The following is a 6,000-nucleotide window of genomic DNA, read 5'->3' as shown; positions in this document are numbered from 1 at the left end:
CATCGACACATCGTTGTTGGAAGGTTTGTTGGAATAGGCAGTCTCGAAAATAAAAATTTTACAGGTATATACAAAGCTCCCACTAATGGAGGGGCGACTCAATGCACAAATGTGAAACCTAAAGTTGTCGGACAAAATGCCCCCATAATTTGTGTAGGTTAAAAGGAAATGGGTAAAAAATCGCTCAAATGTACTTTCTGTAATCATATTTTACCCGATAAAATCATGAAGTTTAATTAAATGTATAAAGGATTTAATTTATAAAGATAAAAAGAAGTATATAAAAATGTTGGTGGGTCAAAACTGCTGTATTGTACACTACAAAAAAATGCCATTCAGTGGCACACTATAGCATTTAGCGTTTGTGTCACTATTTTAGGTTTTGATGGCACTTTGGCGCATGCCACAAATGCTTGGCACACACTTTTAGTGGCATTTAGCATTTGTGTCACTACTTTTTGTCTTAATAGCACTTTGTGTATGTCATAATTGTTTTGCACATACTTTTAGTGACATTTAGTATTTGTGTTACTAAAATTTAAGTATTTAATGGCACCTTGTGTATGACCATATTTTTTTTCTTAACAACATTTATAGTGGCATTTATCATTTATGTTATGTAAATTTAGGTTTTCAATGTCACTTTGTGTCAAATATGCTTAATACACATTTTTAATGCAATTTAACTTTAGTGTCTTTGTGTTGTAAAACATGTAATCAACCATCCAGATGATGAACCGACAAATGTTTCTCAAACCTACTTGTTTTATACTGTTTTCTCAAACCATAATTAGTTTTATTATATGTTAAAGAATAAACATAAACTTAATTCCACAATAGACTTTTGCTTAAATCTAGATTTTACTAAACTGTATATAAGATTATAATAATAAAAACAAAAAAAGTTAATTAAAGTAGAACAATGGATGTTAATGTAGATATATATAATAAGAGTTTTACTATAGAACACTAAGTCACGGTGAGAACAAAAAAAATCCAAATTATTTAATTTTCTATTACTATTTCATACTTTTTTTCTGAATTTATACATCTTAGATGCAAACACATATGCTATATACATAGAAAAAAACCATTAAACTAACTCGCAAAAAATTGTTAAATGAAACAAATCAGTTTAACGATCAGAAATATATATAACATCTGCATTTGCATGTAAGAAGTAATAAACTTTGAAAAAAATACAAATCACTAATTAAAAAAGTAAACAATCTATTTTTTATTCTCGCACAATATCAGTGTTCTATAATGAATGTCACCATATATATGCAACATTTAAGTAGTTTAAACTATTGAATTTCAAGTAATTGGGCAAAATGCAAAACACAAATTTTTTATATGTTACTTTTCGATCAAAAGCAGAATATTACAAAGCGATTATCAGTAATCATTAATTAATAAGTAATCTCCTGTTATGTTATGGTTTTTGTCAAAGACAGGTGATTGGAACAAAAGGAGGTATGACCGATCATTAGCCTATAGTTTTCATCATATCAAGAACAAGATTCCAACAATTAAAAGCTATTATCCTAAGTCTCCTATCATATTTACTCTTATTGCATCGTCTATCATTAACAACTTAAAAGCTATTACCAGAGATCACGGGTCGGTAATTACACCTACCTGCTACCATAAGTCTCCCATCATTATTTTACAAACAATTGTAACCCTCTTATTGTATCAAGCTTGTGGCAGAATGTATGATTTTACAACTCAACTCTTGAAACCTCCTTTAAATGTAACCCTATGATGTACAAGGACATTTGGGATAAGGATCGGTTTATTTTACAAGTTTGTTACGGGTCAAAGAGCATTCTAGTGTGTATATATATATGTAATAAGAGGTTACTACAGAACACTAAGATATGGCGAGAGCAAAAAAAATCCAAATTTTTAAATTTTCTATTAATGATTCATATATGATTCCATGCGACGAAACAATGTTTCAATTCGGATGTTTAAATTTTTAATTAACAAAAATTAAGTCATTTGAATCACAGCAAGTTTTGAGAAAGAAAGATCTCATAACAATATTATACTATGTGGTTTTGGAAATGATGTAGTTGTGATAACGATTTGTTTGACCAATTTCGGAGTGTTTGGAATAAGCTTACCCAGTATTAGAGTTGGCGATTTAAAACACCGCCTTGAATACGACACAAAAATTAAATAGGTTATCGATCAATTAATATAATTACAATTTTGGGAGAAACTAGGTTTCACATTCTGCATTAATAGTTGTATACCACTCCACGTGTGTCGTCTCCATCTCAGTACAACCCACGTGTCTCTGACTCCTTCCGTAACAAAATACCCTTCTCTCTCTCCTCCAACGCCATGGATGGGTTCTATCGATATGCTGAACAAATCCTCCGATGTCTCATTCCACCGGTTTTTTACACCTTATGGCGGTTGAAACGATGGATGTTGAATTTGTTGGCCGTGGTGTCGCTGAATCCTTGATTCATGGCAGTGGAGTGGGTTGCCCTAAAACGCAAAATAAGGTTTAAATTTTCATTGGGTTTCTTTTTTGTCTTGTCTTTCTTACTCTATTTGTTTGTTTGGTTTGATCGTACGGTTTCTGTGCTTCAAGTTAATGCTATTTAAGTTTAATTCTCTTATATGGTTGTGCAGGTTAATCTCTTGCGAGGATTACATGCAGGCTTACAAAATGTGAGTAAACAATCTATTTATGCATATGATCGTGTGTTGGTTGTTTCTCATTTATAACAGCTTTTCTTTGTTTCTTTCGTTGCTCACCACGTGTTCGATGAAATGTCTTTGTTGTTCATTGCTTCTAATTACAAGTGCTTATGTTGTTGTGTACTAAGTAGTGTCTACCTTTTGCAAATGTGGTTTGATTTGGTCTGAAAATTTGTATAAAAAAATGCTGACAGTTGTATATGTTAATTGTAGACTTTGGTCATGTTTTTGTCAAGTGTGGTTTTCCTTAATTATAAACTAAAACCCAAGTGGGATCAGTAAGACTTAAATTCATTCTTATGTGGTTAGACATGACCAAATGGATGTCTCTACTTAACTTAGAGCAATTATAGTTAACTCAATCATGTAACTGATAAAATGACGACATGGTCAATTTGTTGTCGAATGTGCTAACATTTAAGGTTTTGTTAGACAATCATGTAATAATCTTTGCAATTGATTTGACTAAGTGACTAACTGTTATATTTGATTTGTTATCTACTTATTATGACTTCAAACTGTAATACCAACTTAAAAGGCACATCCAAACACCCTGTATGTATCATTCAATTATGTTTTTTTTCATCTGGTCTTTTTAAACAAATTATAATATTTTAAATAGTATCATGGCTCATGCTGCACGAATGAAAATGGATGATTAAAGTCCGGGTCACCCGCTAAGCAAACATGCGCCGTTTCAAGAACGTGAGACGGGAATGCTGGCTTTTTACTGTGGAACCAACCGATGAAGATTTAAGTTTACCTTTCTTAATAATTATGTATTTAAATCATTTTATTTGTTTAGGTTACGCCCTGCTTGCGGTGCGCGCATATAATGTATATATGTGTGAACCCTCGGGTGGGCAAAAGTAAAATTGCACTAATTTTGACGTTATTTTACTAATCTCGTGAAAATAACGTTAAAAGTGGCGGAAGGTTAATCAGGCATCATGTGGTGGCGTTGATAGCCGAAAGACAAGGGCACATGCACCGATCAGCCGGTGTCCCGATGATTGAGTGTTATGTGCCTTATGTCCAAGGCTTGATGCAAAACTACTATCGAGCCGGGGGTCTCACCGGAAGCAGCCTCTCTATCCTTATGGGATAGAGGTAAGGCTGTCTACATCTTACCCTCCTCAGTCCCTACCATAGCATTGCTATTGGTGGGATATACTGAGTACGATGATGATAATGATGAGGTTACTCAAATCAAGAAGCTGTGTTCAATAGCACCTTTGTCTGGACCATGAATGGTGGCAATAAGGTTCACATGATTTCATCAACTCAGGTAAATCCCCCATCCAAACAGCCCCCCTCTTTCTTACATGTCTGACAAAACTTTTTGTATTCACTTTAATTTCTATATTATTATTTGGTTGTGTTTAGGCAACACAAAAAGTGCCAAAAGTATGTGGCCCAAGTGCTCGGTCTCCCAACGTCAAAAGTGATTTGCAAGGTGAAACGAATTAATGGTGATTTGGCAAGAAAGAGACCCGATCAGCTTGAGCGTTAAACCGATCCATGAAACTTACACTTGACAGAGACATTGATATGCAAATATCTGCTCAACAACATTGTTTTCTTGAGAAATATATAAGGTATAAGTGTATAACTTCAAAGTTTATATATCATATTAGCTGGCCAAAGTTATGGTTTTTTGATTGAAAAATGGGGATGTAATTATATTATTTTGGTTGGCTTCAGAATTGAAGTAAAGGTGCTTGCTGCAGATCTTGAAATCTTTAACAATGCCAAGAATTCACTTAATTTATCTCAAGCGGTACTCGGACGCTCAATGTATCATTCAGATAATGTTTGTGAGATTGCAACGGAACGCAATAACTTATGTAGGTAATATATCAAAAGTTTTTTGTAATCACATGTTTGTTTAGGATCAACTGCAAACATCTTTTGTTAAATGTGATATTGAAAATTATTTAGTTATATCGTGTTATCTTTTTAGTGATTTAAAGACACCCCGCCGCAACGTGCGGGTCAAAATACTAGTTACTAATAAAATGAAGAAGTTAAAGAAGTCCCATATAGCCAAGAATCAGTCGAAAGTAATACACAATCCGAAGTTACTATTGGACATGGAGTAGATGCAGCAAACAATCACAAGGAAACAAAAATCCAGAACTTTTATCGTATTTTTTCCCAACAGGTCGCGACTAACAGAATCCTAACGTCATTAGTTTTAGGTCGCCGGAAAAACGTTTTTGGCCGGAAAACTCAGTTTTTTCCTCAAAACTCAACATTTTCGTCCCAAACATCTTGGTAACTTTGTATCAGACCTTTAGGAACCTTATCTGGTAAAAGCCCTAATTATTGAGGTCGTCGGAAACCCTAGAACCATCGTCGGAATCCGTTAATGGTGCTCAAGGGGTGGAAGTTGGTTGGTGATGAGTCAATTGGTGGTGGTGGTGTTCAGGTGGTGTTTTCCGGCAACAAATTTGACTTTTCCGGTCAAAAACGTTTTTCTGGCGACCTGAAACTAATGACGTTAGGATTATGTTAGTCACGGACCATCAGAAACAAATACATTAAAAGTAGCGAATTTATTAGTTGGGACCGACAATAAACAAAGTATAATAGTTGAGATTAATAAAAACCAATATACCTTAATCAAATGTAAAAAAAAATAATTAATAAAGACGCAAGAAAAAAGTAAAATAAATATAGATAAAAAATGCTTGTTGGTTAGCCTAAAATGTCATGTACTAACACGTACGTTTTGGGTTGTTATCTAACCCCCTTCATTTTACCACTTACGGCTATAGCATTATTCCATCATTCAAACAAGAAAATGGTATGTATTAGTTTCTAAAATACGGTAGTAAATTGCATAAAGAAAACTCACAAGACGCAAGGTACGAGCAAGTGACAAAACTATTTAAATTGCATAAAGAAAGCTCACAAGACACAAGGTACGAGCAAGTGACAAAACTATTGTGTACAAATCCAAGACGACATTGGCAGCATCCTTAGTCACATTTCAAAGAATTTTTACTGTAATTTATTTTAAATTAAAAAATCCATGAAAAAAGCTTCAACTAATTTTTCATTATTAAATGTTTCTTTAACTAAAATCAGGTTTGATTTGGACAATAGTTTTAAAAATAAAACACAGACATTAGTAGATTTAATTATTTAAACTTATATTTATTAAATAATAATGTGTACTCTTAGCAATCTGTATCTTAGACTATGTGTGGTGGTTTTAACTAATTGTCTAGTTAAGATGAAATATAGACGTCATGTAGACAAAAATGAAATCAC

Source organism: Bidens hawaiensis, unplaced genomic scaffold (genome assembly GCF_021521415.1).
Source record: "Bidens hawaiensis isolate Kalapana, Puna unplaced genomic scaffold, B.hawaiensis_p1.1 tig00022575_1, whole genome shotgun sequence".
Taxonomy (NCBI): domain Eukaryota; kingdom Viridiplantae; phylum Streptophyta; class Magnoliopsida; order Asterales; family Asteraceae; genus Bidens; species Bidens hawaiensis.
The sequence above is the reverse complement of the archived record's forward strand: the minus strand, read 5'-3'. Positions refer to the sequence as shown.